At 40.1% G+C, this 26,281-nt stretch overlaps 1 protein-coding gene across 4 annotated transcripts in view; it reads left to right on the top strand.

The window, feature by feature from the left end:
- Positions 1 to 361: 361 nt before the first annotated feature.
- The window catches only part of ANKIB1 (ankyrin repeat and IBR domain containing 1), an 84,017-nt gene continuing 58,097 nt past the window's right edge, over positions 362 to 26,281 (top strand). For all 4 annotated transcript variants that reach the window (XM_027893223.1, XM_027893227.1, XM_027893224.1 and 1 more), the window contains exon 1: positions 362 to 499. The gene's annotated coding sequence lies outside the window, so the exon portion shown is untranslated. The remainder of the gene's footprint in view (positions 500 to 26,281) is intronic.

The following is a 26,281-nucleotide window of genomic DNA, read 5'->3' on the forward strand; positions in this document are numbered from 1 at the left end:
CGCGGCGGATCCGCTTCCCGTCAGAGCCCCGCGGGCCTCGGCTGCCGATGAGTTTCCGGGTCGGCGGCCTGAACTTGTGCTGCCGCCGCCGCCGATTGTTGACTGCGGCCGGAGAAAGAGCGAGCGAGCCGGGGCTGCGGCGCGGACCGGGAGCAGGAGGCGCGGCGGGAGGGCGGGCGGGGAGGCGCCGAGGCGCCGAGGCGGAGCGGCCGCCCGGGCTCGGGGAGCGCCGCCGGCAGCAGCCGCTGTCAGCGCCGCCGCCGCCGAACAAAGGGGCAGCGAGCCGGCGGCAGCCGCAGCGCCCTGACCGCGCCGGGCAACCCGGCGGGCTGAGTGACAGCCCCGGCTGCCCGCGGGGCTCCCGCTGGAGTGGGCACTCCAGAGGGCGCCGCACCCGGAGCGGAGCGGGAGAGACGAGCGGCCGCTGGACACATGGAAGCGCTGGGTGGTGGGCGCAGAGGCGCCGCGAAGGGCCAGGGAGAGCCCCTGTGAGGAGCCGGTGAGTGCCTCGCGGCGCTGGGCGAGGCTCGGGCGGGGGCTGCGGGAGGGCGCGGCGAGGGGAGCCCGGCCGCGGGCACACCGGGGCGGCGGCAGCGCCCGCATCGCGGGGGGGCCGGGCCGGGCCGGGAGCGGCTCTAGGGGCGCCTTGGCAGGAGAGGGGAGCGGAGCGGGGGAGGCGGGAGCGGCCGCGGGCGAGGTGAACTGGCGGCAGGTTATCGAGGCTGGAGTGGCGGGGGACAAGGGGGAGGATACTGGGAGGCGGCGGTGGCCGCCGGGCCGGGGGATTAAGGGGCAGAGAGGCCACCTCCGGTCCCGGCTCTCGGAGGGCGGGGGGCTCCCCCCCCCCCCCGGACTGGCCGGGTCGAGGCGGGTCGGCGTCAGCAGAGCCGGGACAACAGAGACCGTCGGAAAGTTTGGATGGCCTGGCTCCAGCCAGCTCCCGGTGCTGGCCTCGTGCCCGCCTTGTTTGTAGCCTGGAAATCCTGCCCGGAAGGCAGAAGGGGAAAAGTACGAGTGGCCGGAGTGGAAACGTGTGCGGCGGGGTGAGCTGTGACAGCGTGACCTGGCTTCCTGGCTGGGGAGCGCCGTCGCAGCAACCCTTGAATGAAATCAATCGCTCGCGATCGCGTGGGATTTCTGCCCCCCTACCCCGAGTTAAACATTGAATCTTGATACCGTAACAGTTTTATGTAAGTAGCAGTATCGCTCTCCCAGGCATGTCTAAGCATATACTGGAAATTGGGCAACTTTTAAAAATTAATCTAAATAATTTATGGCTACTCAGTCTGTCTCTTATTTACAGTTCAGATAGTATGCAGAGGAAATACAGAGTCATGAAAACATGCTCGGCAGAGTAAAGCACTAATACTACAGCTTAAATTGTTTTCATGGATCCCTCCATTATGACTAACTGTCCTTGATTGCTCCTTCTTTGAGTGCATTTCTGTGCTTATGGGTTCCAGAAATGGAGTTTTAGTTGCAGACATAACATCAATAATATGTTGTAATTTAAGTACACTCAGTAGCAAGAAAGAGGCCACTGTTGAGAGGATTTTGGCTGTAGAGGTTAGCAATGAGAAGAGACTCTGTCATCCTTTACATATATGCCTGTTTTCTCCTTTCATCTCTTTGACTTTCAATACGAAGCGTAGTGGATTAATTTCTCTTTAATCTCCCTTGCGTATAGAGGAAAATTACTCTTCTTCCTTGGGGGGAGGGGGAAAGGCTTTAGTCATAAGGAAAGCAACAGCATTTTTCAACTACTTAGAACATGTGGCTACTTACAACTTGCTTCGTGAATATGTCTGCACAGAAGTGAACTGGTAGAATTTATAGCATTTTGTTCTTTTTTTTTTTTTTTGTGGACATGAGAAGAGTAAATTACTGTCCTTACAAATCAGAGACCAAATTACAGAAGAGGCTTCTGGAAACTTTAATTCCAGGACTTTTGGTGGCTCTGTACTTAAGCAGTTAGTTTCTTCAACAAATTTTACTTTAGTCCTTAATCAAAAGAGTATTTTAATATTACAATATATTATTCCTGAATTACAATATTACTATAAATCTACTAAAAAGCTAAACAGTGTTAGGGATACCCTCTCTTCCTATATGCATACATGAAAATTAGTTTTAAAAGAAAGAAAACCAAAAAAATCTTACAACATTGACACTATAATAATATTAATATCAATAGCCAAAACCCCAAAATTAGACAAGTAAATTTTATGCAGCCCCTTTGATTTTCACTTGTGCCAAACACATCTAGATAGGACTAAGCATGTACATACATAAGTACATGATTTGACTTACTGAAAAAAACACAGAGTTTTCTTGGTGTAGTTACATATTGCATGTGAATTTACATGTATCTGTTATATCTTCTTAGGTGGCCTACACACTCCAGAAAATTACAGGAAACTGAGCATGTAAATTTGAAACGGAATGCCTTTTAAAACTGTCAGGTTTTATTCAAATGAACAACTATAAAAATGGTTTTGGAAATTGTCATAATGTCTTTGTTCACTGTATAAGACCTTGTTAACGCTGTGGTTGATTTATTCTGTCCCAAGCAGTTTCTCACTCCCGGTCTGTGACACCTCTGCTGTGATTGCTTAGCACTATATTTCTTTTTATTTCAGTAATAGAGCTTTCTTTATTAATCATTAACTAGTTTGACTAACAGGATTTGTGGTGTTTTGGATTTTTTGTTTGGTGGGTTTTTAGGGGTTTGGTTGGTTGGTTGGTTGGGGGGGGGGTGTTTAGCTTTTTTTTGGTTTTGTATTGGAAGGATTTCTTCCGTTGTTTTGGTTTTGAGGATTTTGTTTGGTTAGTTGGTTCAGTTTTGCTCTTTGGATACCATGTAGTTACCGTTACTTGACTAGTTCATTAATGTCACCTTGGAATCTGATAACTAGAAGTTGCTCTCTGCGGTTGCCAGTGTTGAAGTTTTGTCACCTTTGCTAAGGTGACTCATGCCAGTAAGAAAGAAAATTGAGAAGCTGGAGGTTACTGATACATGTGCTGAACCAGTTAGGTTTCAAATCACATTACTGTATTTGCATAATTGGTAATGATGCATAGCAAAGAGCGATCTGTTTTGCCTGAAAAACAGCCTTGTGGAAATTCTGAAATGTTGAAAATTACATGGAGAATTCTGTTTTCAGCACCATTATCATGGCTCCGAGGAGATGCTGTCGCAGCCTTTCAGTATACGAAGAGGGGCCTACAAGAAAGGCAGAGAGTGACATTTTACCAGGGCCTGTTTTGACAGGACAAGGAGCAACAGTTTTTAACTGTTTTATATAAGGCAAAGACTTCTTTTGACCTGAAGCTTATTTGTAGTACTGCTAATATCCTTGAATTTTCTATAAGGAGTTTTATTGGAGTTGCTTAAGAGATATTTTTATTTGGTGGTTTTGCTTACATTTACATTTTAAAGTAGGCAAATTCTGAACTTTGCCCCTTGGATGATAATTGCAGTTAAAATAAGGTAACAGCTTGTAAATGGATTACTGCAGGGAAGTAGAAGGGTCTTGCTGCTGAATGCTTGGGATCCTTCCTGGTTCGAGTGGCCTTATGGAGAATTGGTGTGACAGTGTTGCAAGAAAAGTTACTCTTGTAACTTGTAACTACTAGTTACTCTTGTAACTTTTCTTCTTCAGACAAGGAAGACCCACGGACAAAATAAATCCTCTAAAAGTAAGTTTTATATTGGTGCATAAACTTACATCTGGGAATCAATATTTGCACACAGCCTGCAGTATAGTAATGTTATTCTTTGACAATAAGTTAATGTAGTTTAAATATTACATCATGACAATTAAGATAGTGTATTATTAATTATTATAAAATAATTCTTATGTGCAGGCTTCTGTGTTGGAGAAAACTTTATTAAATTTCCTGGGGATTTTCCCTACCTAAGGGAGTTTCCCAGTTGCCTGTGCTTGCCATTTTGACACACCTGAAGAACTTGCAGTAGAAATGTCATGGAGGATTCTTTATCTTCTCTCTGCCTGGCTGAATGCAGTGACCTAAAGGACGAGGGTAATAGTGACAAGTTCCTGCCCAGTGCAGCAAGTGTGTCTTCTCTATGACTACCCTACCTCCCCACATGCCCTCACTTAATACTTTGGAGTCCCTGCACGTGAAACCGAACAGTTACAAGAACAATGATTCATCGAACTTGGAGGTTCTGCCAAGGTTAAGTCGACCTATATCCTGCATCAGAACTGTTCCCACAAAACAAAAAATATCATTGTCATGGGAAACTCCCTTCTGAAGGAAAGAGAAGGATCTGCTTCTTGCGGAAGTCTGCTGCCTCCCTGAGACCTGGGTAAAAGATGTGAAGAGAAAGCATCTGACTGTGATATGGCCTTCAGATTAATATCCATTATTGATTTTAATTTTTTTTTTCAGGTAGGCAGCAGTGAATTTGCAACAAGAAGTCTGAAGGTAATGAAGGGCAAGTTTCAGGGCCTTAGTTAAGAGATCAGGAGCACAAGTACTATACTTCTGTATCGTTCCAGTTACAGTGAATGATGAGGGAAGAAATAGCAAGAGCCAACTGATCAATGCCTGGCTCCAAGTCTGGTGTCACTGACAGAATTTTGGATTTTTGATCATGGGTTGGTTTGCATGACATCAGGTCTGCTGACGACAGACAGGATACACCTGTCTCAGAGGGAAGAAAGGATCTTTGCGCAGGAGTTAGCAGGGCTCTTTAGAAGAGCTTTGTAATGTAATGGCCAGTCTCTTCGCGAACGAAGAACTGGGGAAGGTCTTTACACCTTCCAGCCTGCGCATTGGATTTTTTAGGTGAGACACAGTGTGCGCGGAACTGAGCCCACTCTTTAATCCTGAGGTTCATCTGCCGGGGCCAAGCACGCTTGGACGGTGGCAGCGAGGTCCTCAGGACGTAGATGGATTGCCTTACGGGCTAACGAGCTCCATCTGCCCGGGGAGGGGCCTCGACCGGGAATCGAACCCGGGTCTCTGCAGTGATAGTGCAGTGTCTTTTCCCCTGGACCATATTAGAAGAGCTTTAAACTACATTTGAAGGGCAAAAAGGATAAAACCAGGCTTGCTAGAGATAAGCCTGGCAGCAGCACACCTGTATTTGAGGGGTGATGTGCTACTGATGCCCTTTGATCTTCCATCTCAGTGAAGACATGGGATGGAGATCCATGTGGCAGCAAAGACCGGGGGTTATTGATGTGTTAGAAACCACAGAAGCATCTGAGATTGGTCATACAGGAATTAGGGCTTCTCCCCTCAGAAAAGGTGGTATCAATAGCCTGGTTTAAGTGCTTCTACACCGATGCACACAGCATGGGCAACAAACAGGAGGACTGGAAGCCATTGTGCAGCAGGAAAACTGATATAATTGCCATTAGAGAAACGTGGTATGATGACTTACAACTGGAGGGCTGCAGTGGATGGCTGTAAACTCTTCAGAAGGGGATAGTCAAAGAAGGAGAGGTAGCCCTGTGTTTTAAGGACTGTTTGTATTGTCTAGAGCTTAACTATGGTGTCAATAGGGTTGCTTATGCATAAGAATCAGGGGGAAGGCCAACAAGACAGATATCCTGTTTAGGAGCCTGGTATAGACCATCCTGCCAGGTTGAAGAGGGAAATGAAATATTTTCTGAGCAGGGAGAAGTTTTACAATTGCTGGCCCTTGTTCTCCTGGGGCTCTTTGACTCACCAGATGTCTGCTGGAAATAGGGTACAGTGGAGAGGAAACAGTCTAGGAGGTTCCTGGAGTGCCTGGAAGATAACTTCTGACACAGTTGACGAGTAAGCCAACTAGGAAAGGTGTCCTGCTGGACTTATTGTTCATGAACAGATAAAGGCTTGTGGGTGATGTGCTGTTCAGAGGCCATCTTGGGCACATTGATTGTGAAATTACGCAATTTTCAATTCTTGGAGAAGTAAGGAGGGGGTCAGCAGAATTGTTACCTTGGACTTCCAGAGGACAGACTTTGGTGTATTGAGGAGACTGACTGACAAACTTTTGGGAGGCATTCCTGAAGGGCAAAGAAGTCCATGAAAGCTGGATATTCTTCAAGAAGGAAATCCTAAAGGCGCGGGAGAAGGCTGTCCCCATGCGCTGAAAGAAGAGCTGGCAGGGAAGGAGACCAGCCTGATTGAGCAGGGAGTTTTGTCTTGAAGTCAGGAGAAAAAGGAGAGTCTATAGCCTTTGGAAAAAGGGGCAGTCAACTCAGGAGGACTGCAAGGATGTCGTGAGGTTACACAGGGAGAAAATTAGAAGGGCCAATTAGAACTTAATCGGGCTACTGCTGTAAAGTTGATACAATGAAGTGTTTCTATTAATACACCAGTAACAAAAGGAGAGCCAAGGAGAATCTCCATCCTATATTGTATGTGGGGGGGAAACACAGTAACAACTGATGAGGAAAGAGGAAGAGTCCTGTCGGTCTGACCTCAGGGCCAGAGAAGGCCAGATCATCTTGAGTGCCATCACATGGCATGTACAGGACAACCAGAGGGTCAGGCCCAGCCAGCATGGTATTATGAAGGCAGGTCCTGCTTGACCAACCTGGTTTCCTTCTGTGACAAGGTGACTCGCTTAGAAGATGAGCAAAAGGCTGCAGATATTTCAGTAAAGCCTTAGACACCATTTCCAACAGCATCCTCCTGGAGAAACTGTCTGCTTGCATGGGTGTACTCTTCTGTGGGTGAAAAAACCTGTCTGGGTGTCTGGGCCCAGAGAGTGATTGTGAATGGTGCTACAGTCACTAGTGGTGTTCCCCAAGGCTCACTATTAGGGCCAGTCCTGTTTAATATCCTTATCAATTATCTGGATGAGGGTATAGAGTGCACCTTCAGTAACACCATTTGGGCATGAGTGTTGGTCTGCTGGGACATAGCAAGGCTCTACAAAGGGATCTGGATAGGCTGAATAACATCAGTTGGAAACTGATTCTTTCCCCCAAGTACTTCATCTGATGATCATGTTTCCTGGAATTCAGCATAGAAAATAATCAGATTTTTCTAGTTTAAAAATATGATTTTACTTTTAAAACAGGCCCTGCTTGTTCTTATAGCAGGTACTTTAAGTGACGGTGGGAACATCATGTCCTGTTTGTGTGCAGCTGTTTTTGTCCTTGTTGTAAATTATTACAAATTAAGTAACTTAGAGGAGAAAATTGTATTTGCTATATTTATTAGTTTGAGTTGTGTTTGTAGTCCACTTAAGATTTCCTCTCCAAGGAAATTCCAGAGATGTTAGTTGGGGTAGGTAATGCCCCCCTGGTGATTTATTTCAAATGGATTTCTAATAGAAATTTTGAAGGAAAAGTTACTAATGGTATATTTCTATCAAAGCTGTTGTGTAGAAACTCAAAACTGACTGTATCAAAAAGCAATAGTATGTTTTGTAGGATGCACAGATGAAGCACTGATGATGATAATTGAAATACTTCCTGTTATGAACCAGCCTTTGGAGAAGAGATCATGATGTAGACTCATCAGTTTTTGCACAAAAAATACATCAAATACTGGTTCTATAAAGTTTAGTTTAGACTTAAGAATAGGAATTTTAGGACTGTTTTCATTTATTAATGAATTTTTCTATGTACTGAGGATTTGATTGTTACTGTGCTGCTGTGATATTCAGTTGTGTGTTTCTATTTGTATTTTTATTAGCTACTAGGTATGTAAGATATGCAAGGCTGGATGCACATCAGGACTTATTTTCAACAGTAGCAACCTGTAAATGGTGTTGCAACAGAATTTTCCTCTGAAATATTTTTTTATTAACTTGCCTCTGAAAATTACTTGCAGAATTGTTACTTTTTTAGGATTTTTTATTTTTAAATCCAGATGGCTCTGCTGTTCTAGATCTCTAAGCAGCTGGGGGACAAGCAAATATATTTATCTCCAGTAAACTCTACTATGTTGGAAGACTGCAGACAGACACGTAGAAACGTCCTGGCAGAGTACAGACTATCAAAATGGTGAATTTCTTTGATGTGAAGAAACTGCAAAAATGTGTAGCTACTAAAGTGTGAAGATCAAAGTTTCAGCTGTGTTAATAATTCAGGTTATATGTTTTAATGTTTTAAGAACTTATTGACGGATGCAGTTTCATTTACATTTTCTAAATATTTGAAGTTTTCTCTATACCTATAAGGTGAGGATTTTGATATATTAAAACTCAGGTCTTGGGACACAGCTGTATAGCAGACTTCATGATAGCAGAACATGTGATTCTTCAGCAATGATCTGACACATTTATTCTGTAGAAATACTTCTACAAAATTGTAATACCGAATAACATAGGCCTATGAAGCGCTTTGAGTTATATGTGGTTCTATGAAAAAGCGTTTGTTTTTTATGAAAGAATTGTTGTTACTTGCATTCTCTGAAAGTTTCTATATGGAAGTACACAGCCTGCAGAATTGAGACATTACTAACAGCTCCGTAGCTTATTGCAGTATAAATATACAATGGCTCTTACTTTAGGCCCTTTTCCCAGACTTCTTGAGAGTCACTGACACAGATACTTGGTGTATTTAGTTTTCCATATTTAGAACGATGTGTTGGAGAGAAATCTTTCATTGGAGCTATTTCAGTGAGTCACCAAGTGCAAACTGCCCATTAAAAAAAAAGAAAATACTGAAGAGGCTTTATTTGGTGACTTGTGTATTGAAGTACAAGTTCTTTGTAACATCCCATTTACCAACCTGTTAATTAGTTAAAATTAAACCATGTGAAAGTCCTTTATCCTTTTTAAGACATGATAATTAGTATTCAGCAGAATGAAATAGTGCAGCTTTGCATTTACAATCTTAATTAACTACCTGTTTGAGGTGATGGAATGCACCTTCAGCAGGCTTGTTGATGGCACCAGGTTGTGTGGGCTGGAGGGCAGGGCTGCTCTTCCAGGAGACCTTGACAGGCTGGAGAAATGGGCTGACAAGAATCTCATAGTGTTGAACAGAGTCTGAACATTGAGACAGAATACCTGTAATAGTACAGGCTGGGAACCGATGGCTAGGAAGCAGCTTTGCAGCAAATGACATTACTTTCCTGGTGGACACCAAGCTGAGTGTGAGTCAGCAACGTACCTTTTAGCAAGAAGGAAACCAGTAGCTGAGACAAGCAAGTATTTCTATCAACTTGACATTTGTGTGACTGCATCAGAAACAGTGTCTAGTTTTGTGCTCCTTGGTATAGGAGAGATGCTGACATTCTGAAGCAGGTCTAGAGGAAGACTGCCAAGACAATTAGGGGACAGAAGCATATAATGTAAAAAGAGAAGCTAGAAGAGCTGGGTGTCCTCAGTGTTCAGAGAAGACTAGGGTGGTGGTTCTTGTTTTCAATTAAAAGACAGAATTAGAGTCTTCTTGGAGGAGCTGTGAGACAACAGAAAACGTTCCAACAAGGAACGTTTCAACTATACATTAGGAAAGATTTGCATCATGAGGGTGGTCTAATGTTGGCATAAGTTGTCTAGAGAGGCTGTAAGCTCTCTGTCATTGGAGATACTCTGAACTTGGCTGAGGACGGTCTTGAGCAGCCTCGGAAGCTCTGGAGATTGCCTTGGGGAGAGGATCATAGCAGTTGACCTCCAGAGGTTCTTTCCAATATAAATAAGTGCTTGCTCCATATCACATGATATGGTTACACGAGCTCTTTCTCTGTCCTATGCATACAACTGGTTCTGGCCCAGCTGACATGTGTGGCCCAGGGAGTTTTGTAGTTACTAGTTTTTTGGTCATCTTACATGATTTGCGCTGTATGGCTCAAATCCTGTTTTTTAACCTGACTTCTACATAGTCAAAGATTTTAAGTGATCAATCAGTTTAATGCTTTGAATTATCATGCATATGTCATGAAGCAGACTAATCCTGAATAAGATACAAAATTCTGGAAAAGAGGTATGTTTGAATAACGTTAAGGGTTTTTTTCTGTAATAAGACTTACTTTTCCTGCTATGCAGAAGTAGCCTGGTTAGTTGTGCATTCTTTCAGGCAATGAAATAAATGTATAATTATAATTGGAATATGGACTTATTCTGGTTTTTGTTTGTTGAAGTTGAGGATTTTTTTGGGTGGTTGGTTTATTGGAGCTTTTTGGGTTTTTTTTCCCCCCAAAATTCATAAATCCAGACCTTCTCATAGGCAAGTGGCCTGAGGTTTATAATTATTTAGTTAGTAAAGGAATAGAAAGTTAAATAATTTGTCTGGAATAGGAGTTAGACAGGCAGCATGTTCTAGTATAAAATACGTTATTGTAGTCTTTAATTAAAAGGAGATAATGTGGAAGGTTTAGTCTTTGTTACTCTAAATGTAATTACAATATAAAATATGCACACCTGAATAAAACAGTCACATAATTCTACTGTAAATGCAATGTAAAGTTCCTATTGATTTGGTCCTTATTTCATAGAAATACCTTTTAAGTTTATTCTCACTGAGCCGCACTCAGAAATCCTGTTGATTTTTTTTTTCCCCTGCACATATTCATATTATGTATATGAGAGAGGACTCAGTATGGAGAACCAGAGTTTTCATATCAGTCTTTAAGAAGGTGATTAGTTAATTTTTTTATCCCTCCTGATAATTTTTTTATCCCTCCCCCCATTCTGTTTTAGCTATTTGTATCATTTTCTAAGAAGATAATGAGTCAAATTTCTCCTTAATTAGTTGCAAGCCTTAAAGTTATGCTGAATTAACTTCAGTTTTGTTGGGTTGTGGTATTCGGGTAGCCATGAGGAGTAACTAATAATTATGTCCCTCATTATTTTGCAAGTATACAAAAGTTCTCAATTTTAGCATCTACTCATGAGTGCAAGGGAAAAAATCCTAAACCCTGAAATCATGTGTTTTTTGAGAATAACTTCTGCATGAGTAATATAATTTCTAGCAAAACCACACAGTATTTTTTGCGTGTCTTCAGCATGCTTTAGCTCCTTCAAAGGAACGATGACATTCAGATCAAAGCAGATTGGGTTAGTGCTAAATGGAGGTGTTCAAAAAAGTTTCTTTTTGAAACATAAAAACTCAGTATGAACTTTGAACAGAAAAATATTCCTGAAACAGTCTACCCATGGCTTACTTTGAAAATAAATCCTTTCACATTCCTACAGCCAGACAGTCCACCCTAATCAAGCCTTGCTTTAGCTATTGTGTACTTTATTTTTCCCAGTGCTGCCTCAGTCTACTTAGTGTAACTCTTTGATTCCTGTTCTCCTTTCCAAACTGCCCACCCAGCTGCTGTATCCAAACAGCTGTAACCAAGGGCACACGAGAAATGTTCTGATGCATTAACTGTATGTTGTGGCCCAATTCCCTACAACTGAGGGATAACAAATCGTTTCTATTTAAATGTGCTACATTCTATGACATGAAAGTGGCTTTAACATTTGTCCTCACAGAGTTGAAGACATGGGAGAAGTATTCTGTTTTCAAAACAGATTAACTGGAACATGAGGCTGTAAAATGCAAAGTTTTAGACTTTTTTTAAAATATACCTTGCTGTTCTAGTTGATTAAGGAAATAAGATTTCCATGTTACATAGACACTTGATTATATCCTGAAAAAAGTGAGCAAGCTACTGCATAGGTGGATTATGTGCCTTTTAGAGTAGGTGGTTCCATCATCCCCGATTCCTGGAACATTCCAGCCTCATGCCTTTCTGTTGCAATATAATAGGTTTTCACACAAATCACCAGTTGAGAAGGGAGTCTCTTGTGTTTATTTCACCTCCTTATAGAGATATATTTTAATATTTGTATATGCTGTTTTTTAAGCTCTTAGGTGCTTGCTTCAGAGATACTTCTTACTTTTACTTTGTTACAAAGAGCGATTTTGTTACAAATAGCGTTCTGTTTCACTTCTTGTCTGTTGCTCTTTTTCCCCTTTTGAATCCTCTAGAGAGTAGTTTTATGTGATTAGAACATCCTTTTACTTGTGCAGAATATTGTATGAATACGTAAGGTAAAAAGATATCAGAGTGGCTTTTTAAAGCTATTTGTGCCTGTTGAAATTTTCAGAAGCCCTTAAAACTTAAATCTTATAATTAATATCTCAACCCTATTGATAAAGTATTGTTGTTTCTACGTATCCACCAGCAATTGAAACTCAGATTCATGGACTGTTCCCCAGCAAGTTTTAAGTCTATTATGAAATACTGTGAAATAAGTGATATAGGAGAGAAGGAAGAGATTGTTGTTAAACATCACCCTTTCCCAAAGTGCAAGTGGAGAGGGACCACCATATTTCTCACCACTCCCTGCTTCAAGGCTGTATTTGTTCAAAAATCTTTATGCCAAGTTCGTAGAGTTTGTTCTCACTGGAGTCCTGCTGGGCCCCTGCAGCTGCACTAAATGCCTTTCATCAGTTCCTGCTTTTTGACTGCCGGGATAGCAGAGCTTGGACTTTTCCCTCTAGGAAATGCAAGCTCACCTGTGTCCTTTCACTGCCTGTTGGACAGGAATTTTAGTTGTCTTTCCACCTGGGTCATGCTTGCCTAGTGTCAGACACTAGAATAGCATCTGCCGCTGATATTAACAATCATGTGGAGCTTTGCATAATGAAATTAAAACTGGATTCAGACAGGGCTACCAGTTTTGCTGACATTTTTGTAAAGGGATGACGTGAAGTTGCTGGATCAGTTATTAGTTGAGTTTACATCCTGATACACTTTGATACTCCTTTGTACACTGCTCAGCCTGGGTTCTTGCAAGCTTGGGTGCAGTTTACAGCAGCCATTGCTCCTCTGGTGCTGTGATGCCTGCTCGATGTCTGCAGTCTCCCACTCCATCCAGCTACATCCTCCAGTCCATACCCCATCCACTATCCCCTTTTAAGCACACAGCCACTGTCAGAGTAATAGCTGATAAAATAATGCTGGGCTACAAAAGAAATTTTGTGAAAACTGTTTTGACTTCAGCGAATGCAGTGGTGCTGGTGTTACTGCCTTGCCTCTAGCACCCAAACAGCTGCAGGCTTTGCACAGTTTGCACATTGCTGGTGCTTCTGCTTCTATCTGCACTTTAGTATGAGCAAATACTGTTTTGAACGTATTTCCACTCTTTATAGTATGCACTGGTACAAATAGTCCTGCCTTCCTATCACTGTTGCCATGCTCTGGCCATTTGGACCATCAACATCCAGGAAGAAAATGCAGAAGGGGGAACTGATATGAGTTACATCTGTTCTGCTTCTCTGTGCAGTCATAAAGGCACATGCCATTAAAAAAAACAAGGGAAAGTGCAGAAATACGGATGAACAGAAAGGGTGGATAAGGGGGAAAAAAAAGGGTAGAATTGGTTCTGGTGTCAATTAAAACCACTTTAGAAACTACGGTGTAAATTTCTCAAACAACATTAGTGTCATAAAAAGATAATGGAGGCTGATTTCCAGCTTGCTAAGTGCACACTTCATAGTAACTATGAAAGTTAATTTATAATTTCTGAGGCTTTCAGGGAGGTCTCGTAGAGGTCACGCATAGATCTGGGCAGCAGTAACAGGGAACCTGGGGCAGAAAAAGACAGGAACAAGAAGTATAGGGGGAAAAGAAATGCACTTTTTTAATGGCTTTTTTTCCGGCAAGTAGTGGGGGTTGGGAATGTTCTCTTGTGATGTCTTTTACTTTACAAGCAGGAAGAGCTATTCTTAAATAAGTGGCTGTGTGTTACACTGGCACTGGAGCAAGTTTTTCATAAGGCGGTCACCAAGGGATTCCTGAGCATCACAACTGTGCAAGCTGCTGAAAGTAATACAGCTGGTTCCCCCAGCTTATGTCTCGTCTACCACTGCTTGCCTGTGCTTCTGCAGATATGTGCAATGAAACTGGCAGTGTGATTTTTCTTTTAACAAACCCTGTATTCTTGGGCCTTACTCCAGTGGATATCTGTCTTATTTTCAGGCAGCCAAATACAAGTTTGCCAGTACTTAGTAAATGCTGGATTGATGATTGAACTTTTTCTAGTGATAGCAGTCTGCTTAAGAGCTGCTTTATGAGTCATGGTAGAGGAAGCTGAGTGGGCTTGTTTAGCTGAAGGAGAGATATGGTGACTTGACTGACAGCAGTAAGCCCGACTTTTACATCAGCAGGCTGGTTTACATGGTCTCAGGTGGCCATGCCCCATCTTTGGGTGGATATCTGCTGTCACTGCTCTGCAGCCAGGTTTGGTAGACTTTGAAGTAGAAGTCTTCCCTTCTGTGAGGAGGCATGCCTAGCTATGGAGGCAGCAGGAAGGGAACACGTCTCAGTCACAGCAGCACCACCCCAGCAGGGAAAGCCCATGTGCAGATGTCCTCTGTGACTTTGTGAGCAGCATTTGAAAATAGCACTGGCTGAGAACCTCCTGTGCAGTGTCACTGACACCTCCCAAGTCAGGAGGATGACCTGGATCTTTCTGTTCTGCAGGACCTCCCTGTCTAATGTAGCAGCAAATAAGGGACGCAGAGGTCCTAAAAGTCACCTTACCTAACCAGAAGTACCAGATCCACTGGTGAGGTAGCTGTGTTTGCAGCACGGTCAGTCATTCTTTTCTTATGACCCTGGGAACTGTAGGGAGCAGACATGGAAGAGTCAGTGATGAGCATAGCCCAGACTGTGTCAACTCCACATTTTGTACTTTGATACTAGATGATCTTGTGAGCAATAAGTATTATAAACTTTGTTTAAGTATATGTAAGGTATGTAAGCCTAGTAAATGCTGCTTTTCAAAACACATACCTGCTGGAACAGTGACTGTCTGTAAAAAGCGGTAAGGCAGCAGCTTTCCATTAAAAAAAATTCTGAAAAAGTTTGGGCAGTACACAAAGGTGAATGAGCAGGCAAGGCATGACATGATCTTGGGTACTAGACTTCTGTTGAGGAGGGGAGCATTACGGTATTACTGTTAGCAGTCTAATATTGAACAGGGTTATATCTCATATCTCAGGTGATCTGGTTCTGTGGCAGTCCAGCTTAACTGGAAATTACAATCTAAATCTTTTTACAGTGATTTGCTTTTTTAGACCTCAGTGTTCTGATTTAAAGCATAAAAAATAAAGTATTTCCTGACTGGTATATTGACTGTATAAATACTATTAAATGCTTAACTCTGTTTCTAGATGGAGAAACTTTCTTCTTCAGATAAGGAAGACCAGTGAAATTTTTCAGATATTCTTCGGCTATTCAAAGGTGAGGAGGTGTCTCCTTGTTCTTCCCTAGGAAATGTGAAGAACAGTGAAGAGTGACAAAGTTTAGAGACTACAGGTGAACATGAGAACAGGGAAACTGGGAGAAGAGGGGCAATATTTTTGAAAAGTTTCTTTTTATTTGTTATTGCTATGAAGTAGAAATAAGGAGAAGCAAGGTCTGAATATGTGATACCATGAACATTAGCAGAATAGGAGAAAAAACCTCACAAGACTGCTTATGCTTTCCTCTCTCTTTTGTAGCATCTGGCTACAATCATTTGTTGCTAATTAATTCAGCATCTCTCAGAGAATGAGATCTTTCATGAGAAAATGGGAAGGGAATTCTAAAATAATTAAACATTCTTAAAAGACAGAATATCACTGTAATGTAAATCCTAATGTAAAAATATGCTAGATGTGCTCTACAGGTTTCCTGCATTCTGGCTGAATACACCAAGGTAGAAGGAGATTAGCATAGTCACCATCCCTTTATGGAGTATCATTTGCCAAAGTGAGATGTACTTAGTGATGATGAGAGCCAGGGTCTAATTTTGTAGGTCTGATCTCAGAACTGAGATCTGTGTTGAATCCTGTGGAAAAGCTGTGGAGATTCTGTCTCAGGTTATTTTTCTCAGTGCAAATACGATTTTCCTCAGTATTCTTTTTGATAATTAAAACTGTGCAAATGTCCCCTGTGTTTTGTCATATTTAACTTCTCTCTTAGAAACTAACTTTGTGTTAGATTACTGGAGGTGGGTTAAAATGATGTAAATTTTTAAAGGATTCCAAGACAGGCTTATGGAACAGTAGATACATAAGTGAGATGCCTGTTCCTGGAATATTAGTAGAAATGATATAATAACTAGCAGACACATCAGTAAATGTGATGTCCTGAGGATCAGTCAATGTAACATCATAAGGGAAAATCTGATCTTGCAAACTTACTGAAATCTTTTGAAGAAACTGTCAAGGAAAATGCATTTGTTATAATCTGCTTGAATTTTCAAATGGCATAGCACACAATCCCTTTTTAGAAGTCCTAAAGAATCCAAACAGCTTTGGGAAAGAGGGAGAGTCTATTGCACGCAGAACTTGCTGGTTAAAAAATAGGAAATAGATAGAAATAAAGAGACGGTTTTTGCAGTGGTTGAAGGTTACTGATAGAGTCCCACGTAGGTCAGTGCTAGGACCTCTGCTGTTTAATGTGAGGATAAATAATCTAGAAAAAATGGTAAGTAGTGAGGTGATAGTCTCAAGACAATACTATAAATAGCATCCACTGCAAAGGAATTTTATGAGACCCAATGGTAAATAGGATAAAATGCTCAATATAGCTAACGGTGAAAGATTCATGTGGTTGCGGGGGGAAAAAAGGGTCCTCAATTTATATTATTACAACTCAAGAATAAGATCTTGAGGCTATAGTAAAAACTGTTAAGAAAGTCAGTTTAGTCTTTAGTACCAGTCCAAAAAGTAAATTAAGTGTTGAAGTAGAGGCCATGGTTCCACAATGTGAATCCATGCATTTTGCATGTTATACATAGCTCCTGGTCTCCTAACTCAAAAAGGTGTTAGTGGCATTGGAAATAGATCAGAAAAAGCAGAAAGATCCTAAAAGTTGCACAGAATCCATTTCTTCAGAATTAGGGTTAATGAATCTGTACAAGAGCAAAAGGCTGGTGTGACAGAAGAGGGATCACCTGTAAAAGGTGAAATGTAGAAGTCTCTAAAGTCACAAGTAGAATGGAGAGAGTAAATATGAAGAGGTTTTACTGCCTACCTCTCAGTTCTTGTAGACAGCGAAAATGAAATTTAACAAGTTGCAGGTTAAAAACAGATATTTCTTCACAATGAATAGTTAAGCTGTGAAATTTCAGTGTGCTGTGGCTGTTAAAATTTTCCACAGATCTGGGGAGTTTTTGAGCAACTTAGTGGAAGAAAAATGCATTAGAGGTTATTAATATAAAACTAGCATGTCTGGCTCAAGAATTCATCTAGTGGTAAATTGCTGAAGACTGGGAGGGTATTGTGTAAAAGTATCTGTTCCTGCTTGCCTAGTTTTTGTACTTTTCACTATTATGCTCTGCTGACAACTCTCTGGACAAGGAAATAGAAGAGAAGTATCTGATGCATTATGGCCATTATTATGTTTACAATATTTAGAAACAAAATCAGAAAGGAAACCGCATATATTGTTACCAACAAACTTAAAATAACTAATGTTATATAACATCTGTTTGATTTTATATTTGTGAAGTCTAAAACAAATGGAAATTTTACTGCAAGCCAGATATGAAGCTGTTTTGTGAAAGTACACAATAAATTGTATTAATCAATAAAATGGAAATATAAACAGTATAAGTGGTAAATAAGATCATTAGAATTGAAAAAGTTATCTAGTTTCCATTAATAACATTTGAATATATATAATGAAAATCGTCTTCAGCTTGCCTTAGCTTATGTCTTGAGGCAGAATTGCTGTTAGGGATAGAAATCCTTCTAAGTAGAAATAAACTAATTTTTCTGTTTTTCTCCCATTTAGAATTTTGGATTATTCCTAAGCAAAATTCACATTTATTTTTGAGAATTTTCACATTTTTTTTTGCAAGTCACTCTGAAATAACTTCCAAAACAGCAAAGGACTCTTACCAGTCTTTGTCAGACCTATCATCATTTTTAATTTATGCTATAACCCTTCCAGATCTACAGAGCTGAAAAAAAAAACTCTGTGGGTTTTGCTTTTTGTAGTGTTTTAAAAAACTTATTTCGTATTTTTGCAATTCCTCTTTTTTTTAGTTTAGTAATGTAACTATAAAAGGTTAAAGTTGTTACTTTCATTGTCTTCTGTAGAAGCCAGGTAATTTTTCAGATTTTCAAATTTAGTATCAATTGAACCCATTATCTCAAGTACACATTGGCTCCAAGAATCTATTATAATTCTTTGAGTATTAGACACTATGGATGCAAGGAACAAGAAGGCTCATAAGTAAATACCAATGATTAGGAATTCTGATTTCAGGACAAGGTCAACTACTTAATCTATGGATAAAAAAATTTCTTCCCTTGGCAGATTATTCATTGTCTAATTAAGCTTTTTACAGCTCTTTCTGTAATAAATAGTTCTGACTGCTATCAGGAAAGGTAATGGATTTTGTCAATTTTTGAGGTTGCCATCTTGGAAAACAGTTTCTCTGTAGCATGCAGAAGAAGGTAAATAAATCAGGAATGCAACTCCTGCAGCTCCTCAAAACTCATTCTGGTGTTACATCCACAGAATTCCCCAGGAAAAGATATCTGAGATTTTTTCAGAGTTTCAGCACCATCCTGATCCTTTCTTATTAATTAAATTTCAGTCTTGTTAAGCACAAGGACTATCCTTGTGCAGGAGCCCTTACTGTCATCAAGAATCCTTCATTTCTCGGTACCCTAAAACTTGCTCTCTTCTACAAAAAAGTAGTGACTATTTCATGAATCTAGGCACTCGTTTTCATCCAGAAACTGCTGGTCTACATCTTTACCTTTTACTGTCTTAAGTAGCCATTTACCTATGTAAGTGTCTTTGACATAATAGTTTTGGATCATTAAATTTAGCTGAGATTGTATCTTGCCCAAGACACCTTTGAACAGCCTTCTTGTCTGCCTTCCCTTTGCATTTAGCACAAGTGTAAGATGATGTCCAAAGAAATGTCTTTTTGTTTAAGCCACCCTCATGAAAGTTGCTGTTAAAGAAGAAAACTTTTTAAATATTTTGAAGGATGAATAATTTGATTACATAGGCTGGGTTTGTGACATATAATGTAGCCTGTGTGCTAAACCAGTAAAACAAAATCATTCCTGGTTTTCTACAATAGTATTGCAATTATTTAAGATGAAAACCTACTGCAAACTGGTTAGCCTTGTTCAGTACAAATGCCTTGGATTTGTTGGAGCACAGATGCTCTTTTATTGTTGCAACACGTTTTCTGCATGAACAGGGAGTTTTTTGTTTTCAGGCATAATAAGAAATTGAAACAGTGGATGTGATAGTGAAATGTTCCAGCAAACACAAGATTAAAGAATCTGGTGACCTGAATGTTGTAGTTCAGAATATAAGGAATGGGGTTTGTATCAAAATTTTGTTATTTAAGAAAGACTGTAACAGACACATGTAACAAGACTTTTAAAAGAACAATTTAAAAAAAAAAAAAAGATAGGTATATATTCACTGATATTCTGTGTGAGCTGAAGTATATGCCTGGCCAGAGAGAGCAGAAAAACTCCCTGGTTTATGCTCCCAAACTTCTCAGCAGTATTAGCTGTGAAAAGAACAGAGAAAAAGTGAATTAAAAATTCTTTTATTTCTATCATCTGCTTTATTTATTTGTAGGTTATATTTTTAATATAAATACAAATTTTAAAGCACATTGTAACATATGTTTTTCTTAAGCTTGACTGTCAGGAAGGGTAGTAATATTAATCGTTAGTTTATGTTTCTCTTTGTTTCTGAAGGAAACTTCCTCATCCTGACTGGAGTATCATATTGACAAGTAGCATAGGTACATAGTAATTGAAAAAGTTTCAGCAGAAAAAATGTCATTGTAAGAAACTTATACAGTCTCAGCCATTTCCTAGAAATAACAAATGCCAGAATGAGGAATGTTCGTTCAGGACAATTGCAATTCACCTACTTGTGTAGACCCTTTATTAATATGCCCTTTAGTTAAAACAAACACCGACTAGTTTTACCTTATTTGGCTTGCGTGACAAAGGTCCACGAATGATGAAAGTTTTCAAGTGTCCTTTCTCCTTTCTGTTTCACTTTCTACCCACTGCGTACTGCAGACTGTTTTCCCTTGTTTTCTGCATTTTTCTTGCTCCTGGCAATGCAGCCAGGCTTGTTACTTCTTCTGCTCTTTTTCCACTACCTTGTCTGGTTGCCAGCAGGAGTAGTGAGAGCGTAGGAGAAATGGCATAACTGCTGTTACTGTCTTCTCTGTCTGGCTTTAGCATGACCCCTGGATGTGATCACAAAGACAGTTCCACTAACCATCAGGCACCATTAGCTCTCTTATGATCCCGGTGTCTGTACAGTTACTTCTGGTTAAAGTTTCACATAAATAGTTGAAGAACTTCTCAATTAAAATAATGAAGATTTTATTACTTGAGTAAACCAATATTTTTTTCCAACTGGTTCTTGAAAACCTTTCTAATATTAAGCATGTATAATGTTCGGTTTCATGCAATTTTGATGCCAAATGGGTCAGATTTTGCAAAATAGGGGGCTCTGGTAATTTGCATTTCTCCTTATGCCATTCCTTACCTTACACAGGAAAGGCCAGTAATAGTATTCCACAAAGAACAGCAGTCATTTGTATTGTATTAATGTCTGCATCAGTCACTAGGTATGTTGATTATGTTAACAGGAGAACTTACACAGGAACTAACAGAACTGCATGGCCAGCAGGTCGAGGGAGGTGATTCTCCTCTACCCTACTCTGCTTTCGTGACGTGACACTTGGAACATTGTGTCAAGCTCTGGGGTTCCCAGCACAAGAAAGACACGGACCTGTTGGAGTGAGTCCAGAGGAGTGCCACAAAAATGGTTGGAGGGCTGGAGCACCTCTCCTATGAGGAAAGGCCAAGAGAGTTGAAGTTGTTCAGCCTAGAGCACAGAAGGCTCCAGGGAGACCTTGTTGCAGCATTTAAATATTTAAAGGGGATTTTGTAAGAAAGAGAGAGGCTTTTTACCAAGGCCGGTTTTGACAAGGCAAGAGGTGTTGGTTTTAAATAGGAAGAAGGTAGATGTGGATTGGACATAAGGAAGAAATATTTTAGGATGAGCATGGCGGGACACTGGAACAGATGCTCCAAAGGAATTGTGGATGCCCCATCACTGGAAGTGTTCAAGGTCAAGTTGGACAGGACTTTGGGCATCCTAGTCTACTAAAAGATGCATCTGCCTATGATAGAAGGATTGGACATTATGATCCTAAAAGGTTCCTTCCAACCCAAACCTTTCTGTGATTCAAGCTCTGGTTACTTTGAATTTTTTTAATAGCTTTATTCTCTCTTTCTGTTTTCTTTGGCTTGATATTTATCTCAAAGCCAAAAATCATTATCATGCAACAAGGTCATGTTTCATTGTAATTACACTAGAGTCAAGAATATTCTTCATAAATACAAACTGTATGTGACATACTGTAATTAAATTTTGTTATCCATAGCCTTTATGTATATGATTAAACTGTTTGTGTGCAGTGGGAAAACCAGCCAAATACTTCAACAGAGGTGTTCTGGCAAAAGTTTAAAATAGTTCTTCAAGTTATGTGTTTATTTAAATTAATGTTAGATTAGATCCAATATATCTTTTGCAATTTCCATGCCAGTGTCAGAATTTTGCCAGGGGATATATTAAACATTTTATCAGAAGTGCAGCAGTTGCAGTTCTGGTAATCTTCTGGTGTACATAAGGTGCAAGTGATGGTCTTTGTCACGGCAGTTACCTGAATGGCTGGTTCTTAGTTAGCAATGATGAATCTTGAGATTCTGGGAACTCGGCACCATGACAAGGAGGTTGCATACTTCTTGGACTAAGAAGAGTTGAATAGTTCCTGAAGTTGTCTCTTAGAAATGTTGTAAAATGCTTGTGAAATACCATGTAGAAAACATATTTTGCTGTGGGAATCCATTCTCATTTTAGACACACAATATTCTCCTGGATTCTGTGTTTAGACCTTAAATTGAATGTGTTGCTTTGAAGGAGTGCTGACGAGTTAAATTACCTCTTTGTTAAAAGGAAATTGATTTGTTCATTCATCTGAAAAAAAATCAAGATCTTTTGAAAGATCAGCGGGGTCACATTGTCTTTTAGCTTTACGCAGAACAAAACGAGCTCGTAAGAATGCTTCCAGGAAACAATAAAAGTATGTGCGTGTTTGTTTCCAGTCCGGTACGTCTGTGAACAATGTTCGTCATCTGTCTCTGACAGCTGAATGTGCTTTCTTCACCTCCCACTTGAAAGCATGGAAATGGATACGCCTTTAATGTAAACAGAGTATACTTTACAAAGTTTCATCCTATAGATATTTATGAAATAAATACAGCGCACCAAGTAGGGATTTACTCATGTCACTCTTAAAAGTGTAGCTTGCTTAAGTAAAAGTAGAAAACTCTGAAAAAATTGCATATTCCTTGCAGTGTTGTGTGCTGTTCTTTTCAGTGCTTTTGGTTATTTGGATAATGATAGAGAAATTACAGTAAGTGTTGCTTAGTTTATTCTGAACATGCAACTTGTGGACTATCAGCAGTCTACAGATAGAGCACTGTCCTCTCAATAATGTAGTTATGAGCCAGGAGTCAGTGGTAGGATACTGGGATTGATGCTTTCCTCTGACAATCTGAAATACAGCATGATGTTTTGGGAGACTGCACATTGAAAAATCTAGATTTTGTTTGCTCACCTTTTTAATTTATTTAAAATACATTGCCAATTATGAAACCAGTAGTTTTATGTTGAAAGGCATTGACTTCAGATATTCATTATTTCCAAATGCAACTGTATGCTTTTAGAAAGTGGTGGGATGATGCTTACCCTTTACAGTCTGATTGCAGGTGTCTGTGTTCTACCTATCCTTACATTTTAAGATCTTCCTTGCAGCCCCATTGCATATTTACAAGATCCAGCAAGAGCATGACCCTACCAACTGGTACTCTTTCATATGAAAAAGCTTCCTCAAACTGAGAGACCTCTGCTTCAGGAAGATGCTAAGGTTTCTAAATACAAAAAGGATTTTCAGATTTTGCCGTGGAGGAATGTGCTCATGAGCAGCCCTGTGTTGCCATCCTCTTTATTTTTGTTTTCTGTGGATGTGCCTCAGCAGACAATAAGTTTTGTTTTCAATTTTATCAGTTTAACACCACTGAAAGTGAAGTTGACATTAAAGCTTTGACTCGTCAGATTCTACCAGAGGCTCTCCAGAGGGTTGTCTTTAGGCTGTAGTACAGTTTCAGACTTGTTTACCTGAAACTTAACATGGCTTTTAGAATTGTGCTAAGCTGAGCAAATATACTTGAAAAATACATTCTGGACTCAGTCAAGGCCAGGGTCAAGGCACATTGCACCCTGTTTAGATTGGTCAGTCAAGTTCCCCATAGAGTTTTCTGCAGCTCGTATTTATGTTGCCATCTTCATTCCTCCTTTCATGTTCTAGCAGTGCTCTGTACCAGTATTGGTTGTCTTCGTCTTCCCTTTTTCTAAGCAGATCAATGTGATAGGAACACGTGAATTTCTTTAGGTTTTCTGCTTCATACAATGTCAGTCTGTGTGTCCCATCTGTCTGTTACTCTCTGAACTGTTGCCTCGGTGGTGGTTTCACTGTGGTTTTTTGGTCTATTGGATCTGATTTTGGAGGGGACACACAGTTGTCTTTAACTGAACTGAGCTGTGTTGTCACTTATCTCACAGTCAACCAAAGTGTGTTTGAATGTTTTTGGCAGAGGCTCCCATCCCAGCCGACACACTGGGCATGATGGTATGTATGAGGGTAAGGAGAAACCAGAGAAGCACTACACTGCCTTAAGTGTGTTCAGGTGCTGCCAACATGAGAGGCATTGCACTGGTTAAGAATGTTACCAGTCTCTTGTTTCATATTCTTTAGGTTATCACTGATGCCAAGTGTCCTCATGTGAGTCATCAGCTGCTGGTACTTCCTTATATAGGTGCTGGGTGACACTTGCTCCCTTCTGCTTGATGAAAAAGTGGTGCTATCAGCACTTGATCAGGCCCATGATACAGAAGTCACTTTTGTAGGTAGTTATTAAACTGACAATTTTTTATGCGTTGTATCAAAAGTGTACTGCTACTTTAATCAGTAGAACAGTCTATAGTGAGCTGTTTATAATAAACCAAACAGTGTGCTTGGGATTAAAATGCCGGAACTATCAAGCATGTCGGTCTGTAGCTTGACTTAATCTAATAAAATGTCAAACATTTCTTTTTGTGCTTCTTAACCTTCTGATCTAGCAAAAGGAGGTCTAAGGGTGGTAGTGTCAGTAGACTAGGTACAGATATTTTATATTTTAGATTCGAGTAATCTACTAAAACTGCAGATTGAAGAGCTAGTGCTAAAAAAGTTTGCTGTATTTTATGTCTGGAGCCTTAAAATATCATTAAGCTGTCAAAATACCATACTGAAGGGTGGCTGGGCACTGCAGCAGGTCTATCCAGGGAAATGTTCATGGCCTGAGAGACTTCAAGAAGCTTTTGGACAACACTCTCAGGCACGTGATGTGTTTCTTGGGGCTGTCCTCTGCAGGGTTCTCCTGTGCAGGGCTGGGAATTGGACTTTGATGATCCTTTTGGGTCCCTTCCAACTCAAGATGTTTTGTGACTCCCTTATATCACTGACTAAGCTATAGAAAATGAAATCAGATTATTGAGGCCCTGACAGACTGTTGCATTGGGAACAACTCCAAAGTGTTACCTGGACTTCACAGAACTTTAAGGGTATTGTTATTTTTAAAATAATTTTCTAAAGACATTGGGCCCTGGAATGAATTTGAAATGATCTGCAGTTATAGTTGAAGACTAATGGATATTCCTGGACATAATTAGAGACCTATAACTCTTTTGTTGCATCTTACTAAATGGTGGCTCCCTAAAGATTAAAAAAAAAAACAAACACCAACTACACCACAACAGATATTCCTTTTAACTTGTGCTGCTGGATTTTCCTCCTGACTATCTGCAGGGATGCAATCTTTGTCCAGCTGTCACAGTATACCTTTCATTTGGCTGCACAGTATCTCATCTCTCCTGCCATGTGTAGGTACCTACCCCACATTTCATTTAGATGATGAATGCAAGTACTGTAAACAACACAATTAAAATTATTGTAGCAATTACTTTAGCTCCATCTATGCAGAATTTTTTCTTAAACTCTTTCTAGTCTGTGCTGCAACTGCCCCAGTTGCATTCTTGGTAAGTGTATCAAAAGTCATTCTTAAAATCCTTTTTTTTCCACAAACTGGAATTGTGAAAGAAGTGTATCTGAAAGAAAATATTTTACCTGGATGAAAGTCTTCGTGCCTGAGTCAATAAACCAAAGTCTCAAATTACTAAATTGAGCAATAACTTTAAGCCTTCCATTTGTGGGTACATATGCCAGCATAAAAAAGATTGTAACCCAAGTTGCTAGACTATCTATCCCACAAGCATATAAATGAGGAAATAATTAATTCTCTCACTACCCCACACTATGTTTTATTCAAGTCAACTCTCAACATTACTACCACTTTTCAACCTTGGTATTTAAAGCACAGAGGATGTTATATTGATGATCATTATATGAAGGGTGAGATGTTGGCGTAGCAATTATTTTTTTGTTCTGTACTTTGAATTGTAAAATGTAACAGAGTTGGATAATTTTGAACCCCATTCACAAATGCTTAAAGTTGCAGGGACACTTTCATTATTTCCTGTTGATGACTTCAGAACTTTTGGCATAAACCTTTGAATATTTCAGTGTGTGACAAAAAAAAACAGACAGCAAACCCAAACAAGACCCTCCACCACCACTTTCCCATAACCAATTCTCAAGCTTTGCAAGCACATTTGTTGCTTCAGGCTTTTCAGAAAAGTTCTTCCAGATACAAGTATCTGGAGAGAATTATTTTTGCCCATTAATTAAAATTTGGCAAATCTTAGATCTTTACTGTAAACACGTAAACATTAGATTTAGCCTAATCTTTTCTGCTGCATCTTAATTTAGGCATCTGTACCAGCCATATATAAAGCAGGCAAGCACATTTGAATGCTTAATTCTTAATTTTGTCCTCCTGGTGAAGTAAGCTCTTTTATTTTTTACTTTAGGTAGAGGGGAAGGAGTAAATGAGGAAGAGAAGCCCTAATGGGGCTTTTTCTGCTGTTTCTGGAGACAGCCTGGTATTCTGAGAGTTCTTGAACATAAATTTTGACTTGTTTCATTTGTGTTATTCTGTAGAGAGGATTAAAATTTCCAACATCACAACATGAGACTCATCCTAAGGATACCAAGTGATTAGGCATTCTCCTAAACCACGAAGTTGTTCGTGGTTCCCTTCTGCAATAAATTATGATTTATAATGTAGACTCTACAGTA

The sequence above is a fragment of the Empidonax traillii genome, unplaced genomic scaffold (assembly GCF_003031625.1).
Source record: "Empidonax traillii isolate 1590-97213 ecotype Southwest subspecies unplaced genomic scaffold, ASM303162v1 scaffold384:size1533304, whole genome shotgun sequence".
NCBI classification, from domain to species: Eukaryota; Metazoa; Chordata; class Aves; order Passeriformes; family Tyrannidae; genus Empidonax; species Empidonax traillii.